The sequence below is a fragment of the Elaeis guineensis genome, chromosome 9 (genome assembly GCF_000442705.2).
Source record: "Elaeis guineensis isolate ETL-2024a chromosome 9, EG11, whole genome shotgun sequence".
NCBI classification, from domain to species: domain Eukaryota; kingdom Viridiplantae; phylum Streptophyta; class Magnoliopsida; order Arecales; family Arecaceae; genus Elaeis; species Elaeis guineensis.
The window spans coordinates 91,358,245-91,384,768 of NC_026001.2; positions in this window are offsets into that span (position 1 = coordinate 91,358,245).

Sequence of the window (26,524 nt, forward strand, 5' to 3'; positions counted from 1 at the left end):
CGCGGCCCGCCGCCGGGACGCGCGGCCCGCCGCCGCCAGTCTGTGGCCGGCGGCCACGGAGATGGGAGAGAGAGAGGAAGAGAGAGAGAAGAAGAGAGAGAGGAAGAGAGAGAGGAGAGGGGGCCGGGAGCCACCGCCGGGACGCGCGGCTCGCCGCCGGGACGCGCGGCCCGCCGCCAGGATGAAGAGAAAGAGGAAGATGGAGAGAGAGGCGGGAAGAACTCACCGCCGCCGAGACCTCGCCGCCGTGCCGCCGTGCCGTCGGAGAGACGCCGGAGAAGATCAAGAAGGGAGAAGGGAGAAGGGAGAAGGGAAAAGGGAGAAGAGGAGAAGGAGAAGGGAGAAGGAAGAAGGAGAGGGGAAAAGGGATCTGGGAGGGGAAAATGCCATTCTCTATGGCGTTTTCCTCCTTTTTTTTTATTTCTTTTAATTAAAAAAATATTTTTTTATGAATATCTTATTCCATATTTTTTCTCAATTTTTAACTTTACACTGTATTTTTTTTATCAAATTTTAATTCAAATTAAAATTTAATTTTTCCACCCATTTTTTTTCCTTCATTTAAATTATTTTTTTAAATAATAATGTTTAATTTAATTTATTAATTAAAATATTATTTTTAATTTCAAATACAATTTTAATTCTTATTTCTTATTTTTTTAAGTCACATTGATAAAATACCCTAACAAAGAAATTGTAATTAATTTAATTTAATTTTATTCTTTTATGATATATTTTTTCTAATCTAATTTATAATTTCTATATTTTTAAATTTTAATTTTAATTTTTTTTATTTTTATATTTTTTATATTCTACTAGTATTTTTTTTTCTTTTATTTAAAATAATTTTTAAAAATTTATATTTAAATTAATTTTGTTATTTAAAATATAATTTTTAATTTCATTTACAATTATAATTCTTATTTTTTAAAATTAAAAATTATAAACTTTGTTCTTCAATTACAATTATAATTTCTATTTTTTTTCAATTCTTTATATTTTTATAAAATTTTTTAACCCTATTTTTAAAAATTTTTTGAATCTTTTTAATAAATTTACTTTTTAATTTCTGAAAGTAATTTGAAATAATATATTTATTTCAATTAATATTTAAAATTTTATTTCTTTTAAATTTTGAATTATAATGCTTGTTCTTTGATTATTTAAAAATTTCTATTTTTTTCAATTCTTTATCTTTTTATGAAATTTTTTTAGGTCATTTTTAAATTTTATTTGAAATTTTTTTTAATTAATTTAATTTTATTCTTATAAAATATATTTAAAAAATATTTTTATTTCAATTAAACATTAAATTTTTTTTTTGGTTATAAATTTATAATTGTTATTTTTGGTGACTTTTTAAAAATTTTCACTTTTCAACTTTTTAACTTTTCATAATTTTTTTACTTTTTAATGTATTTTTTTATCAAAATTTATTTCAAATTTACTTTTTTTAAGTCACATTTATAAAATACCCTAACAAAAAAATTGTAATTAATTCAATTTAATTTTATTATTTTATGATATATTTTTTCTAATCTACTTTATAATTTCTATATTTTTAAATTTTAATTTTAATTTTTTTCCATTTTTATCTTTTTTATATTCTATTAGTATTTTTTTTCTTTTATTTAAAAAATACTTTAAAAATTTATATTTAAATTTATTTAGTTATTTAAAATAAAATTTTTAATTTCATTTACAATTATAATTCTTATTTCTTAAAATTAAAAATTATAAACTTTGTTCTTCAATTTCAATTATAATTTCTATTTTTTTCAATTCTTTATGTTTTTATAAAATTTTTTAACCCTCTTTTTAAAAATTTTTTGAATCTTTTTAAAATAAATTAATTTTATTTTCTGAAAGTAATTTGAAATAATATTTTCATTTCTTTCATATTTCTTTCTCTCCTTTTTTTTATTTTCTATGATAATTTTTTTTTATTTCTTAAGATTTTTTTTGACATCTTTTAAAAAAAATTTGAAATAAAAAATCTAAATTAATTTTTCTAATTAATTACAAATTCAAATCTTTATATTTTAAATTTCAATCAAAATTAAAATTTTAATTTATTTACTAATTTCAAATTTTAAAAAACAAAATTTTCTAATTTTTCATTCAAAATGGCGTTTTATATTTAAATTAATTTAGTTATTTAAAATATAATTTTTAATTTTATTTATAATTATAATTCTTATTTCTTAAAATTAAAAATATAAACTTTGTTCTTCAATTACAATTATAATTTCTATTTTTTTCAATTCTTTATGTTTTTATAAAATTTTTTAACCCTATTTTTACAAATTTTTTTAATTTTTTTAAAAAAATTTATTTCTAATTTCGAAAAGTAATTTAAAATAATATTTTTATTTCAATTAATCTTTAAAATTTAATTTCTTTTTAATTTTCAATTAAAATTCTTTTTCTTTGATTACTTCAAATTTTTTTTTAAAAAATTTTTAAGATAAATATTTCGAATGATGTTTTTCAATTAAATTTCAAATTTTTATTTCTTTCATATTTCTTTCTCTTTTTTTTATTTTCTATGATAATTTTTTTTTTCTTATGATTTTTTAAATTAATTATAAATTAAAATCTTTATATTTTAAATTTCAATCCAAATTAATTTTTTAATTTATTTACTAATTCCAAAGTTTAAAAAATAAAATTTTCCATTTTCCCATGATTTTTTCCGGTGGGAAAATTGAAAAACGCCATTTTGAATGGCGTTTTTAAAAACGCCATTCAAAATGGCGTTTTTAAAGACGCCATTCCAAATGGCGTTTTTTGATGTTTTTTTTTTTTTTTTCGGATGATGCCAGCGTGGAAATAGGGGCTGACGTGGAAGGGGAAAAAATGCCATTCAAAATGGCGTTTTTCTCTTTTGCATTAGTTTGGTAAATAAGTTTCGTTTTGATATATTTTGGTAAAAAAGTTTTTTTTTCGTATTATTTGAGAAAAGAACTCTCATATAAAGATCCAAGTAGCCTTAGCTTGGTGTATAATTATTCTTTTGTTTCAAGTGTAGATTATTTCTGCTGCATGGTGGTGTTTCATCCATCATGATTTACAGAGTGAGGAAAAAAAATATGAAATCATGAAAGAATTTCAAAATGTGTATATCATGTATCATGCATGCCAGATTTTTTTTTAAAAATCAAAATCTATATATGTATCATAATATCATGTGTCATATGTCATACTTAAAATGGTAGTGGGAGCTCTTTTTTTTTTTTTTTTTGCATAGTCATTTTATATTGTATTTCTTTTCAAGAAGGAGATCTGTGATTTTAGAGTGAATCCAATTGCATGATATTTCTATAATTGATTTGTGTTGCAAATTTTAAAAAAAATTGATATATACATCCTTTGGCCAATTAAAATCTACCATTAATCCAATAAAATATCATTGATATGTAATATTTATTTTATAATTTATTTTACAATTAAAATCCTACCAAGGATCAGGTCTCTATCTAAATTTTGGTGTTTGTTTTGGGTAAGGGTGATCATTGAGTAGGGTCGAGCTAGATATAGAGAGTATGTTTTCCAGAAGAGGCAATCCAAAAAAAAAAGATGAATTAAATTTTTTAAAAATAAATTTAACTATTTGTACCCAAATAATAATTTTAAGTATTTGTGGAGTGGTTAGTGGGTAATTAAAAAGGCAGCAGTAATAACAAAACAAGCAGAGCAACACAATCGCAAAACACATAAAATTTTATCGTGTTTTGGTGCTAATCTCAGTATCTACATCTACTCTCCAAGTAAATCCATTTAAAAATTCTAACTATAACCTTTTAAGATTACAGTCTAACTCAGTTGGTTTTAGTTAGATCATCAACCACAGCCTTACAACCGATTATTTTATCTTGGGCTCACAATCAATCTTGATTGATTTTTGTAAAAATACCAATCAAAATCTTACACCGTCTAACTTTAGGCTTGAACTAACCCCAAATTTATATACCTAAGAAACTTATCACAATAAAATAAATTAAGATATATAGAAAATTGAATCTAAAAATAATAAAACTCTTTTAAACTCTAAAGAAGTCAAGGTAGAGAAGTTGTTGATTGCCTAGGCTTCTTCCTTCAATGCTTGAGAGGATTGAGGAAGCCTTCAATACTTTTGTACAGGAATAGTTGTCTCGGATTAATACTCTTTTTCTCTCTTTCAAATTGAATGAATGTGGAAAAGATTGAATTAAATGCATTATTGAATTCCTTCCATTTTTCTTCTTTTATTCCACTTATTAGTTTGAAGAAATAATTCAATAAACTCCCAAAGCTTGTTCTCTATTTGAATCCTTCACATTTATGACCTCAAAAATATCTATAAAATGCTCAAACTGTTGGAAGCTTGAAAATAGCTATTAAAAATAATTTAAATATATTTTAAAAATTTTAAAAAATTAGCTATTATTGTATCAAAATTTTATGAGTTGGCTTATCCAGGCTCTTAGTCAGCTAACATTCAACTTTGAGATGGTTAAGTAAAATCTCTGAGATGGCTCAGTAGTAGATACCAAAATTTCATCTTTCTGTCTGTCTTATTTGTTTGAGATTAAGTTGGCTCAAATTTCTTCTTAATTGGCTAACATAATGACTTGGTTGACTAATTTATTTTTTGGATCGACTTAAAAGGATTTGTTGATTTATATTGCTTTCTATATTCTTCTGTCTCTAAGACTGAGTCAGCTATCTTTCTTCATGAGTCGGCTAAGATCTAATCTTAATCGGTCAAGTTGATTATAGGGTCGACTCAGAAAAATACCTTAAATCTTCATCTTTCTGATTTTTATCCTGAGTCTGAGACTTGATCAGCTATCCAAAAGCTTGAGTTGGTTAAGACTTTATCTTGATTGGCTAAGATGAGAACATGGTTGGCTAAGAAAATTTCATCTGAATTTTCTTGATTTCTATCTTTCTCTCAAACTAAAATTGGATCAGCTAAGCTTCTCACTTGGTCGACTTAGTGGCATGCCAAACATACTAAAAAAAAATTTTAAATAGCTTTTCTTGATCAAATTTATTCTAGGCTAGACTTACTTTTTCAAATTTAATTTATGCATATGTAAGCTTGTTGAGAGTTACTTCTAGATTAGACTTTTTTTTTTAAAATTTAGTTTCTTTGCTTCCAACCGTAGGTCTTTAACTTAGAAATGTGAATTTTCTTGGGAGGATTTTTTTTTGATTAAGCCAACTTACATTTTGAGAATTTCTATAATTACAATCAAAAATATTATCAGTAAATATATGATTTATATTCAAACACTTTTTGATATCATCAAAATTAATTCTAGAGATAATAATCTTTTTCTTTTTGATGATAATAAAATCTTTTGAGTACTACTTTTCAAGTATGAAAAGATTTTAAAATTTTAACAAGTATACACTAGATTTTCAATGAAGCTCCTCTTTTCTCATATAGAAAAGGCAAGATTCTTGATATGAAAACTAATTAAGATAAATTTTAAGATCACATCAAATTTTAAACAATTTGAAATAAATTTGCCAAAGAAAACTCCCCCTTTCTTGTATAGATGTGCAATATTTTAAAATTTTAAAATTTTATATTTTATTCTTCTCACTTTAGATTTCTTCTTCTTTTCCTCTTTAGTCATTGTATTTTATTATATTTTCTTCTTTTCTTCTTTTTCTACCCCTTTCTATCATAATCAAAAAGGTTAATAAGGAGAAACAATCAATTAAATTATTACTTAATCAAACAATCAATACAGAATACTAGTAATCCATGGAATATTGGTCAATTTCTCATTCAATTCATTCACACAAGAAGGTGCTCATTCATTTCTGAAAAGAAAAATATCATTTATAAGCATAATATTTACAGAAACACAAAAAGCTTGTCCTTTACAAAATAAAGCACAAAGGAGAATCGGGCAATCAAAATAGATAACTATACAAGTATGAGATCAACATAAATATTTAAAGCATGAGGAAGGTATGCAAATCAAAGGCTGCTGGTGCCATGGGACTCTAAAAAACTATCAATAAATTCAATAGCAAGGCTTGTTCGAGTCCTGGGATAACAGGTGTAAGGATGCCGGGTTGAATAGGGTCTTCTAAGAGGTGGAGAAGGGGCTCGGGCTCTAGTGGATGAGGAAGGCTGAGTCTGTATTGGAGGAATAATGGAGATTGCCTACTCTTAGTTCCTTCAGATGGCCTTCACATCATCTTCAATTATAGACATTTTTTGCACTAGATTTCTGATCAATTGATGCGTGTTCGTTAATATAAAATCAAGATCTGATACAAGCTTATATAGAGTAGATCGATGTCCATCAAGACTAGTAGATGATTGAGAGGCTCCTGTATGTCTGTAGGAATAGTCTTGTGGTTGTGCTTTAGGAGCAATATGATCAGAAGATTTCTATTCTTCATCTTCCAAATCTTTTGTTTTTCTTTTTTGAGACAATCCTTTCCTTGTCTATTTTTCATTAACCTTCTCATACCCTATGATGCAGCACTCTTTTTGGCTCAGCGCTTCAATAAATTTTAGCAAGCTTGAGTATTAGGGTGAGAGGCATACCAAAGGACAAATTTTCTTTGCTTTTGGTGATGACTTCCTATGTCTAATTAGCAATGAGCGTGGAGAGGTCCAACGGATATTCACAAACGATACTGTACATGACCTGATGATCTTTGTCTATTATATAATCAAACTTTTCACTCCTAAGTATAAAAATTTTGCAAATAAAACTGTGCAGCAAACACATTTCCAAAGATAGTTGGGTGGCAAACAAACCTTTTATCTCCTCAATATCAGTTCTCCCTAGAATGTGGACTAGTGCATCTCTTCTAAAGAAGGGTAGATTTGAAGATTCATCCACAGAAGGTACCTAGAGCAGTTGACAAAGAAGACCAATAGAAACTTACAGCTCTTTACCTCTTATCTTAGAGATAAGTACATCATATTTTATAGAGGCATTTTCACAAAACTCTAGTATCAACGTTGGACAATTTAGAGAACAGAAAAAATATTCCCAGCCAAGCTTTCTGATTTTTCCACAAAATGAAAACCTTTCTCACTCAAAGAAGCTGAAATCTTTTTTTCTTCTCAAGATAATAGATTGGCTTGAAAGAGATACCTTTGAAGAAGGTGTGGAGAGAAAAGGAGTCGAAGCTGACTAATCTTTGTCCTTATGAGCTGAGCTTTTTAGTTGCCTTCTTAGAGAAGCAGATGCTGGCTCAACCACAATCATTATGGGACTCGAAGACTTTTTCTTGGAGATCTTTCTATACTTTAATCTCTAAGAAATCCACTCTACTAGAGCCATTCACAAGCAAAACCTGCCAGAAATCAAAGGAAAATGACAAACAAGAGTGTAATATGGTGGGGTAAGGGTTTTGGATGGGGACAACTAAGGAACAGAAACAAAAGGGTGTATGGATCCCTTAGGATTTCTATTTAAATATAGGATCTTGACATCTGATTCAACTTAGATTATTGGTAAGCTGGCTCAGTCAAGGATCAACTAGATTTACTGGATTAATCGGCTAACAGTTGGTCGACTAAGTTTATAGATTAATTGGCTCAGTCTAGTATAGAGTACATTGCAGAAATAGATTTTCTAGAGAATGATATATTCAATCAAGCCAAATTCAATGCTCATCAAAATTAAATAAATTCACATTTAAATGCATAATTTAATAAGAATAATTTGACGTATACATTCACAGAAATAATTCAAAATAACTTGTCTATTCAAAAAATTTGTATGAAGTAATTTAACCAAAGAGATCATAAATTCCTAATTCTTTTCTAATCAAATAAAACTTTTCTTCACTTAAAGATTTAGTGAAAATATTAGTAATTTGATTATCAGTTGATACAAATTCAAGCATTATATAATTTTTTTGAATATGATTCTTAATAAAATAATATCTAATTTCTATATATTTTGATCTTGAATGCTAAATTGAGTTTTTAGTTAAATTAATAACAATTATATTATCATATCTGATAGAAATTTTGCTATAAATTATACCATAATCATCTAGTTATTTTTTGATCCACAAAAGCTAAGCACAATAACTTTCAACTAAAATGTATTCGGCTTCTGTCATAAATAATACCACTAAATTTTATTTCTTGCTAAACTATAAGATCAAATTAATTTTTAAAAATTAAAAAGTACCAATTGTACCTTTTCTATCTAATTTATATCTAGTAAAATCAACATCAGAATAATCAATTAAATTTAAAGAAGATTATTTTGAAAATCATAAACTAGTATTTTATATATTAATCAAATATCTAAAGATTTTTTTTAATTGCCATTATATGTAATTCTTTTGGATTAAATTGATAATGAGTGCATATGTAGATACTAAATAAAATATCAAGTCTACTTGCAGTTAAGTAAAAAAGTGATCCAATCACACCTCTATAAAACTTTGAATCCACTGCTTTATCTTTCAAATCTTAATCAAGCTTATAACTTAAGCTCATAGAGATGTCAATGTTTTTGATATTCTCTATACTAAATTTTCTCAAAATTTTTTTATATACTTGCTTTGATTTATAGAGATCCCCTCATTTATTTATTTAATTTGAAATTCAAAAAAAAAGATTAGTTCTCCCATCATACTCATCTTGACCTCTCTCTATATTAGCTTAGCAAATTCTTCACATAAAAGCTCATCAGTAGCACCAAATATTATATCATTAATATATATTTGAATAATTATAAGATTATTCAATTTTTTTGATAAAAAAGCTATATCTAAATTATCTATTTTAAAATTGTTTTGAACTAAAAATTTCCTTAATTTATCATACCATGCTCTAAGTGTTTGTTTTAAAATATATAAATCTTTATTTAACTTGAAAATATAATTTGAAAATCTATGATTTTTAAAATTTAAAGATTATTCTACATAAACTTCCTCCATAGTGTATCCATTTCAAAAAATACTTTTTATATCTATTTGAAAAACTTTAAAATCTATGAAACATGCAAATACTATGAGCAATCTAATAGCTTCAAGCCTAGTAATTAGTATAAAGATTTCATAAAAATCAAATTTTTTCTTTTGATTGTAATCTTGTACAATAAATCTAGTCTTCTTTTTAATTACATTGCTCTGCTCATCTAGTTTATTTTGAAAAATCCATTACTAATAATAGGATAGTTTTGAGGTTGTTCAATTAAATTTCACATATTATTTCTTTCAAATTGATTTAATTCTTATTGCATAGCTACAATCCAATTAGCATCCTTTCAACTTTAAGTATTATTTTAGGTTCAATGTGCGAAATAAATGCAAAGTGATTTAATATATTTCTAATTGAAGCTCTAGTTCTAATTCTTTGAGATAAATCATCTGTAATGAGTTCTTTAAGATGACTAAGAGCATACCTCCATTTTTTGGATAGATCATTTGTACTTTGTTAAGTATATGAAGGAAGCTTTTGTATTTCTTCAATCTCATCTTCTTGCTCCTTATCTTTTTAATCTTGAGAAGGAGAATTTTTCTATATTATTTCTTTCATCTTCTTTTCAAGAGTATCTGCATCATCATCTATATCTATTTTTTTGATTTAAAAATATTAATTTTATAAAAAATAATATGAATAGACTCTTCTATAACTAATATTTTTTTATTAAATACTCTATATACTTTACTAGATGATGAATAGTAAAAAAAATATCTTCATCAGATTTAGCATCAAATTTATCTAATTTATCTTTATGATTTATCAAAATAAAATATTAATAACTAAACACTTTGAAATAAAGAATATTTAGTTTTTTTCCTTTATAAACCTCATAGGAGGATTTTCTTTAAAATAGATCTAATCAGTGCTCGATTTAGCATATGGCATGTATTGTTTATAGCTTCTATTCAAAAATATTCTAGTAGATTACTTTCATAAAATATGATCCATGTCATATCTTACAAAGTCCTATTCTTTTTCTCTACCCCCTCATTTTACTGTGATGTCCTAGGAGCTAAAAAATTATAGTCAATTTCATTTTCAGAATAAAATATTTTATAATCATGATTTTTAAATTTTATGCCATAGTCACTTCTAATTTTTTAAAAACTTTTCACTAGTAATTTTCTTAAAAAAATTTATAAATATTTTAAAAACTTCATTTTTATATGCAAAAAATAAAATCTAAGTATTCTGAGAAAATTTAGAAATGATAACAAAATTGAATCTTTTGTCACCAAGACTAGTAGTCTTAATTGGTCTAAATAAATCCATATGCAGAAGTTTTAACGGCCTAATAGTTGAAACAAAATATTTAGGTTTAGATAAAGATCTACTTGCTTATCTATTTGACATGTATTGTACACTTTATTTCTTTCAAAGTTATATTTTGATAAATCTCTAACTAAATTTTTTTTTATTAATCTTATAATAAAATCTATGCTTGCATGTCCTAATCTACTATGCCAAATCTAATTAGCTTGATTGATTTTAGTATTCATAGTAACTAGACACTCAATATTATCCTTACCAAGATCATCAAAATCTATCAAATAAATATTTTTATGTCTCTTTTCTATGAACTTGATTCCATTATCAGTGGAACTAGTTACAATACAATAAGATGATTTAAATGGAATATTCAAATTTTTATCACATAATTGACTTTTACTAAGAAGATTATGCCTCAAACCATCAATAAACAAAATATTTTCAATAAAGATGATGGGAGTAATCTTGATATTACCGACATCAATTATTTTATCTTTATCATTATCTCTAAAAGTTATAACTCCTCCATCTTTAGTTTTAAAAGAAATAAACTGAGATTTATCTTTCGTCATATCCTTTGAACATCCACTATCAAGATACTACTTTTTTGTTGACTAAAAGCATGCCAAGTAGACCTACAAAATAATCATCAAATCTTTTATGATATCCAAGCTAGTTTGGATCCTTTGAGGTTAGTTAGGATAGTTCTTTTTGTAATCAATATTTATTTTATTTGAACATTTCTAAATATTTGTATATTGTGATCAATAGATTTATGACCTTCTTTAGTGCATTTGAAACGCATAATTGCATGCCTTTCAAATGAGGATTTTGCAAATATTTCTCAAAAACTTTGGTTTAGTTAATGTATTAAATCCTAAACCAACTTTGTCAAAAATTATTTTTTATTTTTCTAAAAGTATTTATAAATTTTATGAACTAAAAATAACTTAATCCATAATAGGTTTTAATTTATTAACTCAAGTATTATTCTTTTTAATCAAATCATTTTGTTCTTTCAAAAAAAATTTTTTTTCTAAAAATTTTTCTTTTCTTCAGTCAACAAAAGATGTAACTTTTTTAGTTCCTTATTTTTAAGAGAGATTCTTTTAAAATTATTAAATAACTCATAGAAAGCATCATATAATTCATGATCAAATGTAAAATCATTTGAATTATTTTCAGTTACCTTATCCTCATGAGCCATGAGGCAAATATTAATTTTTTCTTCTTTTGTTTCTTTCTCTTCCTTGGAGTTGGAGTCTTTACCATCATAGCATTTTTTTCTGAATTTTCTTGAGCTCTTTTTGAGTAGGGGATAGCCAACTTTAAAATGTTCAGATCTTTTGTACTCGTAATAGATAGCCAGTTGCTCCTTCTCTTTTTCTTTTTCTTTGCTTCCTTCCCCTCTAATGTAACCTTTCTTCCTAGGGCCAAATCTCTTCTTCCTCATAAATCTTCTGAATCTCCTTATGATCATGGCTATTTCATCGTCATTTTCAGATTCTTCTGATGTATCACTTTCTAAATGTTCTATGGTCCATAATTTCAAAAAAAATAGTCTTCTTTTTCTTCACTTCTTTCTCAATATTTTGGTTCATGCTCAACTCATGAGTCATAAGTGAGCTAATGAGTTCTTCTAAAATCAACTTGTTGAGATTTTTTACCTCTTATATTGCAGTCACCTTGGCCTCCTAGTTATTTAGCAATGATCTAAAATTTTGCCAATAAGTTTGTGGTTAGTACAGTCTTTACCAAGATTTTTTAAATTATTAATTATATCAATAAATCTAGTAAATATATCAGTGATATTCTTTGATTTGATTGATACTCTCATGGATAACTTCAAGTTGGTCCCATATTTCTTTAGCAGATAAATAGATAAATTTTTATTAAATTTATTTACATCCAAAGTATAATATAAAATATCATTTTTTTAGCATTCAGTTGAGTTAATCTTTTATCTACATTATCTCAATCTTTTTGAGATTTGAGAGAATGCATACCATCAATTAAAACAATGTATATATGTAGACCATTCACTATGACATTCTATATATCATGGTCTTATGCTCAAATAAAGATTTTTATATATACTTTCCAGTAAGTATAGTTTATGCCATTAAATAGTGGTGTATTGGTTGATTAGCCCTTAACCAATGATATACCAATTAGGATTATCATTGATCTTTAACTCTTGATGGTTAGATCAACTGGATTGAGTACCTACATTAATATTACTTATTTTTCAGAAGCAATTCAGGAGGGAGTGTAAATTAGATTTTTTAAAAATAAATTTAACTACTTATGTCCAAATAACAATTCTAAGAGTATTTATGGAGTGATTAGTAGATAATTAAAAAGGTAGTAGAAATAACAAAATAAGCAGAGTAGCACAATCATAAATACATAATGTTTTATGGTAGTTTGGTGCTAAACTCAATACCTACGTCCACTTTTTAAGTAAACCTACTTGAGAATTTTAATTATAACCTCTTAAAATTACAGTTCAATTATTTTCTTGGATTCATAATCCAAATCCAGTCGATTTTAGCGAGACCACCAACCACAACCTTGTAATCGATTATTTTATTTTGATCTTGCAATCAATTCTGATTGATTTTTGTGGAGATACTAGTCAAAACTTTACATCATCCAACTTTAGGCTTGAACTAATCTCAAGTTTCTACATCCAAAAAACTTATTACAATAAAATAAATTAAGATATATAAAAAAATTTATTTAAAAATAATAAAACTATTTTAAGCTCTGAAGAAGTTGAGGTAGATGAGTTATTGATTGCTTATTCTTTTTCCTTCAATGCTTGAGATGATTGAGGAAGCCTTCAATACTTTTACACAAGAGTAATTGGCTTGGATTCATGCTGTCTTTCTTTCTTTCAAATTGAATGAATATGTGAAGGATTGAAGTAAATGCACCCTTAAATTTCTTTCACTTTTTTTTTTATTCCATTCACTAGCTTGAAAAAATAACTCAATAAATTTCAAAAGCTTATTCTCTCTCTGAATTCTTCATATTTATGGCTTCAAAATATTTATAATTAATGCTCTAGTCATTAGAAGCTTGAAATAGCTATTAAAAATAATTTAAATATATTTTAAAAATTTTAAAAAATTAGTCATTATTTTGTCATAATTTTATGAGTCAGCTCACTTAGTCTCTTAGTCGGCTAATCTTCAACTTTGAGTTGACTAAGTGAAATCTTTGAGATGGCTTAATAGTAGATGCTAGAATTTTATCTTTCTGTTTGTTCTATCTGTCTGAGACTGGGTTGGCTCAAATTTCTTCTGAGTTAGCTAACATGATTACTTGATTGGTTAACTAATTTTTTGGATTGACTTAGAAGACTTGATAATTTATATTATTTTTATATTTTTCTATCTTCAAGACTGAGTTAGCTATCTTTCTTTATGAGTCGGCTCAGCTTCAATCTTGATCGGTAAGTTGATCACAGGATCGACTCAGCAAAACATCTTGAATCTTCATCTTTCTGTCTTCATCCTGAGTCTGAGACTTGGTTGGCTATCCAAAAGCTTAAATTAGCTAAGACTTCATCTTGATCGCCTAAGATGAGAACATGGTCAGCTAAAAAAATTTTATTGATTTTTTTTGATTTTTATCTTTCCCTCAGATTTAGATTGGATCAGCTAAGCTTTTCACTTGGTCGATTCAATGACGTGCCAAACATGCCGAAAAAGATTTTAGATAATTTTTCTTGATTAAACTTGTTCTACGTTAGATTTGTCTTCTCAAACTTAATTTATGCATATGTAAGTTTGTGAAGAGCTATTTCTAGACTAGACTTTTTTTTTTAAATTTAGTTTTTTTACTTCTAACCTTAGGTCTTTAACTTGAGAACATAAATTTTGTTAAGGAGAACTTCTTTTCGAATGTCAACTGAGTATATTGGAAAATCCTACAATCACTCCAAAAAATATTAGTAGTAAATATGATTTATACTCAAATATTTTTGATATCATCAAAACTAAATCTAGTGCTAATAGAGTATCAGATGTGAGTCGAGTTAAAAAGTCATCTATCCAAGCTAAATCTATTTATTAAATATGTCAAAAATTTAGATAAAAATCTAATTTATTTATTAAATAGATAATTCAATCTGATCTATATAATTCATTAATTAAATAGATTAATCAAATTAAATATGTTAAGAGAATGAAACTACACAAGCAGATTGGGTAAAATAAGTCAAAAATAAGTTAAATAAAATTTAAATCAATTAAATAAATTTTAAATGATTACATAGATTAGATAATGATCAAATTCAATTATTAAATAAAACAAAATAGACTAAAAAAATAAATATCTAAATCTAACTATTTAATAATTATATTTAGATAGATTAATTTATTTATGAGTCATAATTATTCATGTCAAAATCAAGTCCGCTGATAATGATCGTTGTAATGTCATTGATTGCCGCTCCATTGTGTTTTGGTATTAAGCGAAGGATGGTGACGCATGTACGTCCAAAGTTGCCAAAAGGCCATGTGATGCCGGCTTTCTTGCGATTATTTTTTTCTCTCTCTTCCTCTACCAAATGCACAACTGAGGCTGCTGACTGTACAAAATAATGCAAAAATAGGGTTAGACCCGAGTACTTTTCCATATGGGTTACATATAAAGATTAGTTGTCCTATTCCCATTGCAAAAATGCACATAGTATTAGAATAAATTAGTCCAAATATAATAGATTAACTTAGTTTGAAGAAAACATCGGCCAAAGTTCATTCAAATTTAATAAAAACCAATAAATAAATGAATGGTTGTAGACTAAGGCTGAAAACCATCTTTAAGGAAAGCCAAGCAATTTAGCCATAAGATAGGAAAGCAAGCATTTCTCTATCTTCAATTCTAATGTAGCAGAAGCTAAATTCTTTAAACAAAGATACATCATCAGACTCGATGTGAACCACTTTGACCACTACAGATATCCAAAAGGATCATCAGACTCAATGTGGATCACTTTTGTCAGTATGAGAACTTAATGTAAATCATGTCAACTACTATGAGTAAAGCTAGACAGAATCTAGAAGTAAGATCCATCACATCAAGAAGCTGAATCATGTGTCAAACTTCAGAAGATAATAATTTGATCATATGATGCTCGATTGAGATGATATTTTCTTCGAAATTAGATATCTTTTCAAAATCTATAACTTTGAGATAGCCCTCAAAGGGACTAAAATATATCAAAATTTTATTATTTGAGCCTAAAAATAGGCTGATCAAATCAATTTTTTTTTTTTCAAAAAATTTTGATTAAAAGTTATCTTTCAATTCATAAATAATTAAGTGGAGCAGTAGAAGAGAAAGTTAAGATAGAAATGTAAATATATCTTTTAATATTGTTTTGTGATCTTTTATGTTCATCATATCTTTTTAGAGATCTAGTTCTATTTAACCTAGAAGAAGAAGGCCAAGCTAACTTGTTTAATGGTGGATGTCCCTTTACAAGATAAGAAGAAAAATCTGATCCAAATTGTTCAAGTGGACTTCACTATTATAAATAGGGGCTTTGTATCTCAATTTATATATGAAGAGAATTAATTAATAAAAATAAGAGAGATTTAAGCTCTACTTTCACAATTCTTTCATTATCTTATTTTCTTTTAAGAGATCAAAGTTGAGTAGATTGAAGAAAATTTTTCTTCTTTCTAATCGAATTAAGTTGATATTAGAGCTTCATCCTCTATATCTGGGGAAGATCCAGACATTTGAGCAATACAAGTAATCGAGAGAAAGACTATTCATACTTGAAGTACATCATGCAAAAGATAATAGGCGAGTATGACTGCTATTTCTATCTTGATAGATAACAAGATGAAGGAATGTATTGCCCAACTCACCTTGGTCGTATCTTGATTGATGGTACTTTCAACAGAAGCTCTAGTAATACCTATAGTAAAGCTATCTCCTACATCTAGAGATCAAGATCTATTATCTAGCAAGGAAGACTAAGACTGGAATCCATCTTCGAGTAAAGCCAAACAATTTAGCCACAAGCAAAGAAAGCAAGCATTTCCCCTTCTTCCATTCTGATTTTAGTAGGAGCTAAATCTTTTAAACAAGAGGAGCTCTAATCTAGATCAATCATTAGACTTGATGTGGATAGGAAGATCATCGACTCGATGTGCATCACTTTCGTCACTATGAGTACTCAATGTGGATCACTTTCGCTACTATGAGGACTCAATATGGATCATAATGGTCACTATAAGCAAAGCTAGAAAAAATTCATAAATAAGATATATCACACTAAGAAGCCAAATTGCATGCCACATTTTAGAAGGCAATAATTTGATCATATAATGCTTAGTTGAGATGATTTTTTTTTCTAAAACTTGATATCTTTTCAAGATTTATAACTTTGGATAGCCATAGAGGTACTAAATTAGATCAAAATTTCATTATTTAAGCCTTAAAATGTACTGATTAAATCAAAATTTTTTTTTCCAGAAAGACTTTGATCGGAGTTATCTTCTAATCTGCAAAGAATTAGATGGAGTGATAGAAGACCAGATTAATGTAAAAATTTAAATATATCTTCTATAAAATTTTAATATTTTTCATAATATTTTTTATATTCATCATATTTTTCTAGATATCTAGTTTTGTTTAAGTTGGAAAGAGGAAGTCAATCCAACTTCTTCAGTGGTGGACATCCTTTTAGAAGATAAAAAAAAGAATTTGATTCGAATTATGTAAAAGCAAACCTTACTACTATAAATAGGGGATTTATATCACAGTTTATATATATAGAATTAATTAATGAAAGAAAGAGGGCCTTAAGCCCTACTTTCATTAATTTTCTATCATCTTTTTTTGTTTTGAGGGATCCGAGTTATTCGGGTTGAAGAAAATTTTTCTTCTCCTCAATTTATCAATCAAACCAATGAAAGAAAAAGGCCATATCTATGGCATAGCCAGTACCTTATATTAAAAGCATGATGTGTGAGTTTCTACCACAAAATGCATGATGTATGAGAGCTTGATGGAAGTCTACATTGGATTATTCAGAAAGCACAATATGAGGCACTTCAACGCTCCATCTTTGCCCTGGTTAATTATTTGCAATTCTGTTGGCATCTTGCAAAAAAGATGGTCTTCACTCTTTGGAGTCTTTTATTTCTACACATGCTTGGTAGGAAATAAGGAATTCATGGCTCTTAAGACATTTCCTCGAGGCTCATTCTCATCTTTTCCAACCACAATATGAAAAGAAGCCTTAAGTGGACAATAATGAAAAGTAGTATAGAGCATTCTCTCTGAGTAACTTCAAGGCTACTGTTAGATGTATGTCCTGGAAGCCAATTGTTGGCTGACACATTATTATTCTATGACATAAATTTATACTTAAATATTGATTTAATCAATAAAAGATAAATTTTCTTTTTTCATTCAAGTGTTATATGTCCTTGAATCATCTTTGAAATTGATATTATGATATATATTCTCAAATATTAAGAATTAGAGGCATATATGATTGATTTCTAAATTACTTCTGGTTATAGGATAGTTTTGGAGATGGTGATCTATCCAGATAAACCGACGTACGGTTCATTTTCTTTGGGATAGATGAGTCTGTAATCTATGATGGAGAGATACTGAGCAAAAAGTATGGATAGTTGTTAGAGAATAACTAGTAATGAGCGTGAACATATGAAAGATCATATGGATTTCTATTCGATCGTCAGTGATCATCTTGATGCTATAGTTGTATGATTGATCCTTTAACCTATGATGTCACAGTTGCTCACAGTAAGACTATTAAAATTTGACTACACATAAACATTAACTCGATTATAAATTTTTATAGTGGATGTTGGCTTCAGTTGATTGAGCTGTGCGAGTGACGTGTGCATCTAGATAGGATCTATCGACCTTGATAGAGAGGAATAGTCCCATAAGATTTAAAAAGCTGAGTTCACAAATCTATAGCCATAGCAGCATGATTGATGAAAAAAATTTTCATTTGAAATCATTATTGAACTTAAGCTGATTGGATTTATCATGATTGATGATGAGATTTGATAATTTATCCGTGACCTGCCATCTAGTCAGAACTTATGATAGAAAGATTGTATCATACATTAACTACATCTAGAAATTCTATTTCGATTCTACTGGATTGTCACTACATATTGCTAGATATCACTAGTAGATTGTGAGAGCTCAATAGGATCATTTTGGATCAATAATCCTTATCGAGTTAGAGTGAAACTATTCCAATCTACTAAAAGAGATTTCAGTAATACCTATGATAGAGATCATGGTATTTTTTACTATCAGATAGAATTAAACCTATGAGATCATACATAAAGAAAAAAGATCTGAATTGATTATAATTGGGCTTATGAAGTACCAATTTATATGGTTTTAAAGAAATTCAATTGGATTCATGTTAATCTTGCTAGCATCTGGGTAAACCCAACTTCTCTTATGGTTGGTTTATTTATTTGATGAGTTTTAACCAATTTCTATACTTGGTTTGAACCTAATTAAATTTGATTCAATGAGATTCAATTATTGAATAATTAATTTATGACTTAGATTAAATAAAGAATTTTTTTTTTGATTTTATTTATTAAGAATCTTTAAAAAAAATTTATGGAGCCATGTGGGCTGATTTGTGCATCTAATTGGATCCCATATGATGGGATGTCTAGAGTAGGATGTGGCTTTGGGTGTGTAATAGGTGGCGCTCCATTTATTTGGTCCAACTATATTATGGCTAGAAATTCTAATATGATTAGAATGAGAGATCTTAATTTGATTAGGATATCCTTAAGTTGTCTATATAAAGGACCCTAGCCCTTTAGTTCTCACATAACCTCTCCTCCTCCCACCTTACTGCCACCTTTCACTAGGCCCATGCCTCCCCTTCTCTTCCTCTCTCTAGCCCACACCTCTTCTCTCGCTTAGCATCCTCTCTTGGAGCCATAGAGAGAGTGGGTGGCATCCAAGGAAGAGGGTCAATTGTTGATGCCACTTGTTTGGTTTTTGTTCCCTTTGCTCTCAAGTTTGTTGAGAGTTAGTTACAATCAATTCTTAGTTGTTATTTTTTTTGATTAGTTGAAAGATCAATAAAGATTTTTGGTTTCTTCAAGAATAAAAAAAGAAAGATTAAAAGGATCATCAAAGGGATTCTATTTCGATCCAGATTTGGTTCAAGCCTATTTAGACTTTGGTTCAGGCAAGCATGATCCAAGAAAAAATAATTCAGATCGATCCTGTGGATACTCGTAGAGGCAGGATGCTTGTGCAGCTGATTCAGAACCTATCTAGGTCCAGATCTAGGGATTGAATCGGATTCAACCCCACTTATAGGTTTGAAGCAAAAAAAGAAAGTGATTCAGGTATGTGAATTGATTTCAAACTTTCGTTTGTTCTTTCTAAAATCAATATATGTTAATTTCAGTATATGAACTAGATCCATAGGTATTTTCATATGATGAATATATACTTAGATTAAAAGTATTTTAATCTAATTTTTTACTATATTTTGGATTTAGAAAAGTTTTGAAATCCACATGCACTTGCATCTATAAAAAATCCAACAGTGGTATCAGAGCCACATATTGATATGCATGAAAGTAGCATAAAAGTTTGAAAAATTATTTTTAAAATTTTAATTTTAGATTATATATGAGATGTACAAGTTTATGATCAGATCTGAAAAGTATTTTAAATCTAATTTTTATTCATATATGTGATATTTGATAGAATGCATAGGTTAGAAATTAAATTTCTACAATCTGAATTTTTTGTATGTGCGATATATGATGGTATGTTTAGATCTAAAATTGATTTTTAAAAATTCTAAAATTTTTTATATATATGATATATGATTGCATGAATATTTTAAAAGTATTTCAAGAATCAAAAAATTACTTTTTATGTAATTAATTTAGATCTAAAATCTGTTTCAATGATCTGAAATTAATGTGTGCATGAATCATTGGGCATGGATAGTTTTGTATTAGATCAATAAATTGCATCTTAGGTTGTAATTAGATCATATTGAATTGAAATTGATATAGCTATTAATCAAATCAAGTCAAGAATTGATTTGGATTAGATCAATTAAGCTTATGATTCTACAAGTATTATAGATTCAGTTGATTAAATCCCATCTGTAGAATCGAGTCAACCTAAGGATCTAATCCGGCTTTATGGCTTGAATTTGATTCACCTAAGCTGATTAATTGAAATCAATAATCCATTTGGTGTCTAAGGCAAGTCTCGATTGATGATTTTTAATTGGGAGGCTACTCACCTAGATAATTTTGCCTATAATGAGTTAATAGCATACCCTCCCATCGGTCTCATTTATTTGGCTAATTGGATGATTGGATTCATTAATAGCTATAGAGTTTTAGTTTAGCCCATGCCAATTAGGTTGGTCATATGATGACTGATTAGATGAGACCTAACAGAAATCTCCTTAATTAATATTAAGCCTTATGGTCTTCCTCCATTGTAGAAGTACGGGCGTGCTACTGGTGTTGATTATTTTTGATTGATTACAGTGGTTCAGTTGTATTAGGAACACGTAACCACTTTACTAGCAAAGAGTTGCTTTAGGGTACAGATGGGGTTAGACCCAATATGTATTATCTCAGGGACTCAATGATGGTTTCACATCTGCTTATAAACAGTGGGTCAGGCTTAACTAAGGAGTGGAGCAATATGTGTTATCTAAGCTCTAATGACTTAGAGATCAAGTCACTGCAATATACTTAAAAAAGCATCTAGACAAAGAGTTGCCTATGCATTGGTGTATATGTCATTAATAACTGTTAGATGAGATGCACGGCATCGGTGGGACCGCAGCACCTACTAGAAACTTTGCATTAGTTGTGTCAAATTTTTATTTTTTATCCAGAGAGTATCGAAATCTGAAAAAAAATAGTGGGAGTCTATTTGCATCTAAAAGTTTTAGAATAAATATAATTTTAAGTATAAATATCTAACTAGAATCTCTACTCTCGCAGATAAACAATATCAGCCTCTAACCCACTAGCCCACATCCTTGAAACCAACCGGCTGACCGGTACAAATTATGAGGAAGGATTGATTTAGAAACCTCAGAATAGTTCTGACATCTAAAAAGATTGGGTATATACTTGACTAGGATGCCCTAACCTTACTAGCCCATCCTACGATAGAGCAAAGAGCTGCTCTGGATAAGTGGACGGATGATGATCTTAGGATGAAGTTCTATATATTGGCTTTGATGTCAAATGAGTTACAAAGTCAGTATGAGCATATGCTCACTGTTTGTGCCATGATTACTCACCTACAAGAGTTATACGGTGAGCAGAGTTGGATCGCACACTTTGAATTATGCAAGCGGTTGTTCAATATGAAGATCAGTGAGGGGTAGTCAGTCTACGATCATTATATGACTATGATCAAAGATCTAGAGGAGCTTGAAAAATTTAGGCTAAATATGCAGAAGGAGCTAAAGGTGGATTTGATCCTCCAATCCTTGACCAGTTTATTGTAAACTACTACATGAACAAATTAGACTGCAACTTATCTGAATTATTCAATATGCTGGTCACTATAGAGGATACCTTGAAAGATTCAAGGCACTCTATCCTGGAGAGCCTAAAGAAAAGGGGTGAAATATCTTGTGAAGGTATGCTCATAATAGAATCTAACCTAATGATTTCTTCTACTTCTAGTTGGATGTTGGACTTTGATTTTAATGCTCATAATATTCTTCAATGCAAGATCTAATAGGAAGTAGGAGGTTGAGGTAAGGTGACATGATCCTTCGGATTGATAATAGAGCAAAAATTATTGTAGAAGTCATTGAAACCTATCTTATTTGATTATCATCAAACTTTAGATTAGATTTAAAAGACTATTATTTTGTTCCTATAGCTAGTTGAAATTTGATCTCGATCTCTGTACTAGCATAGGATGGATATATTTTTCAATTTAATAAAAATTTTTATTTTATTTATTTATGAAATAAATTGGTTGTATCTGATCTTTTGATTGACAGTCTTTATCGCTTGTATGTTGATGTTAATGTGAACCTAAATGAGCAAGTAGTAAATGCTGTAGGTCAAAAGAGATCCAGAGATAAATTTAACCATAAGTACTTATGATACCATAGGCTTGGCCATATTGGAGAGGACAGGATAAACAGACTGAAAAAAGATGGGATCCTTGATTTAGTTAAATCTGAGTCGATTCCAGCCTGTGAATCATGCCTTCGAGAAAAAATGGTTAGGTTATCCTTTGTGAGATAAGAAAAAAGGGCCACTGAGTTACTAACCCTCGTACATACTGATGTGTGTGGCCCATTTGATATACAGATCAGGGGTGGTTATAGCTACTTCATTATCTTTATTGATGATCTATCATGGTATAGGTATATATTTCTTATGAAACACAAGTTTGAAGCCTTTGAAAGATTCAGAGAATTCAGGCATGAGGTAGAAAAATAAATAGATAAATCCACAAAAGTCCTGCGATTCGATTGAGGAGGAGAATATCTGAGTACTGAATTTTTAGATTATCTTAAGAAGAACGACATAATCTCTCAATAGACTCCTCCCAATACACCTCAACTCAATGAGATATCTGAAAGAAGAAATAGAACACTATTGGATATGATCGATTTATGATAAGCTTCATTGATTTACTCATATTTCTTTGAAGACATGCTTTACTTACTGCGATGCATATTTTAAATAGGGTTTCTTCTAAGTCTGTTCCTACCACATTATATGAGATATGGCATGGTAAGAAGTCGAGTCTGAGTTATCTTAAGATTTGAAGATGTCCAGTCTATGTTAAAAAATAGAAAGCTGACAAGTTAGAGGATAGACAGTTGTAGCTCAGTTTATAGGGTATCTCAAGAAATATATTGGGTACTACTTTTACTTTCCACATGACCATAATGTGTTTGTGAGTCACAATGCCACGTTCTTAGAAAAATAGTTTATCCAAGACGGTGGTAATGGGAGGTTAATTGAGCTTGACGAGAATATCTCTCAAGAGCAATGAGCTATAGATTCTCAGAAACTCATCCATGATGAGCCAGTAGTTAATGTTCCATCTCCACCTCGTAGATTAAGTAGAATCTTCCATCCTTCTAAAAGATAGATGGGTATGCTGAAAGAGGATGTAGATGAAGCATTCCTTGTGAGAGATTGGGGTCATGGTAATGATCCTAGTACTTTTGATGAGATGATGTCTGACATCAGTTTCGAAAAATTATTAGATGCAATCAAGTCAGAAATTGGCTTAATACACTTGAACCAAATATGGACCTTAGTGGATCCATCGAAAAAAATTATTCCCATTGAGTGTAAATAGATCTATAAAAGAAAAATAGGTATCGATGGTAAGGTAGAGACATATAAGATAAGGCTGGTGGTGAAGGATTATAGTCAGTACGAAGGCATTAACTATCATGATACTTTTTCATCTGTAGTCATGCTGAAATCTATCCGTACATTGCTTACTGTTACAGCCTATCATGATTTTGAAATCTGACAGATGAATGTGAAAACTGCTTTTCTGAATGGACATCTTGAGAAAGATATCTATATGGAGTAGCCTCTGGGTTTCACATCTGGTGATAGTGATCATTGAGTTTGCAAACTGCAAAGATCCATTTGGTGCTAGAATTTTTATTTCAATGATGCAATCAAATCATTTGGTTCCATAAGAAATGATGAAAAACTTTGTATTTACAAAAGGGTCAGTGGGAGCACGCTTATCTTCCTCGTACTGTACGTCGATGACATCTTTCTTATTGAAAATTATATTCTCATGCTGACTTCAGTTAAAGCTTGGTTGTCTAAAAAATTCTTCATAAAAGATCAAGAGAAAGTATCCTATATCTTTGGGATAAAAGCCTATAAAGATAGATCTAAAAGGATGCTTGGTCTGTCACAGAAGTTGTATATAAAGAAGGTGCTGAAGTGGTTCAGCATAAAACTTCAAAAGGGATTTGCTATCCCATAGGTATGCTATTCAACTCTCCAAGACGATGTGTCTTAATGCTTCTGAGGAGATCGAATGCATGAATAGGATCTCTTATGCTTCGATGATTAGAAGCCTCATGTATATCATGCTATGTACTCGATCTGATATTATCCTTGTTGTGAATGCCATGAACAGATATTAGTCAAATCCAGATGAGAAGCACTGGATAGCTGTGAAGAATATTTTTAAGTCCTTGTGAAGGACTAAGGATTTATTCTTGATCTTTGGAGGAGCACCTGAATTGTGAATTAAGGGTTATATAGATTCAAACTTTATGTCGGATCCTGATGATAAAAAGCCTACATCAGGGTATGTTTTTATCTGCAATGATGATGCAATCAGCTGGAAGTGCTTTAAGCAAAGCATTATCGTAGATTCGATCATAGAGGTTGAGTATGTCATCACTTCAGATGCTGCAAAAAAAGATTTTTGCTTCAAAAAGTTTGCCGTCACTTCAGATGCTGCAAAAAAAGATTTTTGCTTCAAAAAGTTTGCCGTACAACTTGATAAAATGACATCAGATGCCGTACCACTGTACTGCGATAATAATGGAGCCATAGCATTTGCTAAAGAGCCACAATCTCATCAAAAATCAAAGTATATTGAATAGTAGTTCCATAGCATACGCGACTACTTTGAGAAGTAATATGTCGAGGTGCGAAGAGTAGACTCCATGGATAATATGGCAGACTCGTTGACAAAGCAATTGAGCCAACCAAAAATAGAAGCTTATCTTGAGAAGTTTGGGTTTAGATTAATGGCCAATTCACTTTAGTCCAAATGGGAGATAGTTAGATGTATGTCCTAGAAGTCAATTATTGGCTAACACATTATTATTCTATGACACAAATTTATACTTAAATTATTGATTTAATCAATAAAGGGCAAGTTTTCTTTTTCTATTCAAGTATTTTGTATCCTTGAATCATCTTTGAAATTATTGTTATGATATATATTCTCAAATATTGAGAATTAGAGGCATATATGATTGATTCCTAAATTGCTTTTGATTATAGGATAGTTACGGGGATGGTGATCTATCCAAAAAAATTGATGCACGATTCACTTCCTTTGAGATAGATGAATTTTTAATCTATGGTGTAGAGACACTGAGTGAAAAGTATGGATAGTTGTTAGAGAATAACTAGTACTGAGCGTAACTATACGAGAGATCACATGAATTTCTATTCGATCATTAGTAATCATCTCGATGTTGTAGTTGTGTGACTGATCTTTTGACCGTGGTGTCACAGTTGCTCATAATAAGACTTTTAAAGTTTGACTATGTATAAACATTAACTTGATTATAAATTTTTATAGTAGATGTTGGCTTCAATTAGTTGAGTTGTGCGAGCAACATGTGTATCTAGATAGGAATTATCGACCTTGATAGAGAATAATAGTCCTATGAGATTTGAAAAACTGAGTTCACAAGCCTATGGCCATAGCAGTATGATTGATAGAATTTTTTTTTTGAAATTACTATTGGACTTAAGTTGATCGGATTTATCATATGACTAATGATGAGGTTTGACGATTTATTCATGACCTGTCATCTAGTCGGAACTTACGATAGAGAGACTATATCAAGCATTAACTACACCTAAATATTCTATTTTGATTCTGTTAAGTTGCCACTATATATTGTTAGATATCACTGGTGGATTGTGAGAGCTCAATAGGATCATTTTGGATCAAAGATTCTTGTCGAGTTAGAGTAGAACTGTTTCGATCCACTGAAAGAGATTTCAATGATACCTATGATAGAGATCATGGTACTTCTCACTACTAGATAGAATTGAATCTATGGGGTCACATATAAAGGGAGAAGATCTGAATTGATTATAATTGGGCTTATGAAGTATTAATTTATATGGTTTTTGAGAAATCCAATTAGGTTCATATTAACCTTGCTAGCACCTGGGTGAACCCAACTTCTCTTGTGGTTAGTTTACTTATATGATGAGTTTTAACCAATTCCTACACTTGATTTGAAGCTAATTAAATTTGATTCAATGAGATTCAATTATTGGATAATTAATTTATGGCTTGAATTAAATCAAGAAAGAGTTTCTTGATTTTATTTATTAAAAATTCTTGAAAAGAATTTATAGAACCATGTGGGCTGATTTGTGCATCTAATTAGGTCCCATATGACGGGATGCCTAGAGTAGGGTGTGGCTTTGGGTGTGTAATGGGTGGCATCTCATTTATTTGGTCTAACTA